This window comes from Rhagoletis zephyria, unplaced genomic scaffold, assembly GCF_001687245.7.
Source record: "Rhagoletis zephyria isolate East Lansing unplaced genomic scaffold, Rhagoletis_zephyria_1.1 Rzeph_scaffold_57173, whole genome shotgun sequence".
Taxonomy (NCBI): domain Eukaryota; kingdom Metazoa; phylum Arthropoda; class Insecta; order Diptera; family Tephritidae; genus Rhagoletis; species Rhagoletis zephyria.
Genome location: NW_016214225.1, coordinates 1 through 1740, shown reverse-complemented (window position 1 = coordinate 1740; position 1740 = coordinate 1). Strand labels below are relative to the sequence as shown.

The 1740-nt window shown below is 42.6% G+C and overlaps 1 pseudogene; it reads right to left on the bottom strand.

The window, feature by feature from the left end:
* Positions 1-5: 5 nt before the first annotated feature.
* On the bottom strand, positions 6-1578 carry LOC108356324 (periodic tryptophan protein 1 homolog pseudogene; annotated as a pseudogene).
* Between the last annotated feature and the right edge of the window lie 162 nt (positions 1579-1740).

Sequence of the window (1740 nt, the reverse complement as noted above, 5' to 3'; positions counted from 1 at the left end):
AGAATTTCAGGAATTTTGAAAACTTTTCTCACGACTTCGAAATTTTTTATATTGTAAATGCGACAGCGCGGTGGCTTTTCGCCTCCGAGAGCTAGTGTGAACGGATCCTCTGGACATTGTTTCATGCATTGTAACCGGCCCATTTGGAAGTCATGTGAATAAACTTCCTTGATGGCACCAATATTGAAGTCCCAGACTTTCAACATGCCATCAGTTGATGTTGAAGTCAACAAGTTCGCTACTTCTTTATTGAAGCAGACGCCGGATATTTCTTCCTCATGTCCCTTAAAGGACCACAATAGTCTATCTGGCTGCCTACGGTCTGCATAGTGAATACTTCCATCGTTTGATCCAACGACGAAATAGTTTGTATCACTTGGATTCCAGAGTACTTTTTCTACTTCACCAGGTGTTTTCCATTTAATATAATCACTATCTACTGCATCAGCATTGCGGCAATCAAACAATCGTACAATACCATCAGCACTGCCTGTTAAAAGACTCTGCGCTTCGTCAGGATGAAACTCAATAGATTGAACCTTTTCCTCGAATGCAGTTATTGTAGTATGTGGTTGCCCTTCATCTAAATCCCATAGGATAAGGGTCTGATCCACAGAAGCACTGGCGAGAATATGCTCAAAATTACGATTCCAAGCTAGATCTAAGNTTCATCTAAATCCCATAGGATAAGGGTCTGATCCACAGAAGCACTGGCGAGAATATGCTCAAAATTACGATTCCAAGCTAGATCTAAAACTGCATCTGTATGGCCATAAGCTTCTTTATGCTTCTTACGACTTCCTTTCGATCCCAACTTAAATGTAGGCTCCATTGAATCTTGTATATCCAAATCCCAGACTGTGATTACAGGATCCATGCAACCAATAGCGCACATGTTACCTGGTTGGTCACTACCTGGATCGTGATTCATCCATTCTATGCATAGCGGAAAACTAGGAAGAATAAAATCATGATGTGTATACAAAGATTCCTCCCCTTGGTTAAACACCCAAACTTCCATAGATGCGGCATCGTCCTGTACGTGTCCTACCAATATTAAATTGTCAGTTGGCTTAATGATTTCATCTTCAGCCTCGGAATCGTTGTCATCATCCGGAAGCTGTTCTCTGGGGTCAACCACAGCGCCAATAACCGCGGAATTCGCAGCTCCTTCATCGTCGTAATTATCGAACCCAAATTCATCACCGGGATTACGATTAGCAGCGCTTGGGGCCGATTCGTTATCTACTTCCATTTCATCTTCGTTGTCGTCATCCTCATCGTCTTCCTGGAGAGTATTTCTTGTTTCTTCAATGATGCGGGCCAATTCCGACTGTGTGAGCACGATTTTTTCAGGCTGTTCTTTAGCAACACCGCGCGGTACGAAGCAAAGGGCGGGCACAAAATCAATGTTGGCTTGCGGCGGTCCATCCTCTTCCATATTTTCAGGATTATTATTTCAAGTTCAGTATCAAAAAATCCCGAAAATTAATTGAATGAAAAATATACGAAATCGACCGGCTGTGGAGCAACGTAAAGAAAACAAACACGTGCCTGTCAAAATAAAAACTGACGTTTGGCAGCGGTTTGCGTACGTGCTTGGTTGTCTTCGGAGTTAATAGCGGTATTCACCCAGGAATGATAGCATACAAGAGCTTTGTTTCTTTACTTTTATAGCAGATATGAGTTGCGTCATGGTGAAATGAACTGAAGGTGGCGCATTCCCGAAACCGCTACTTT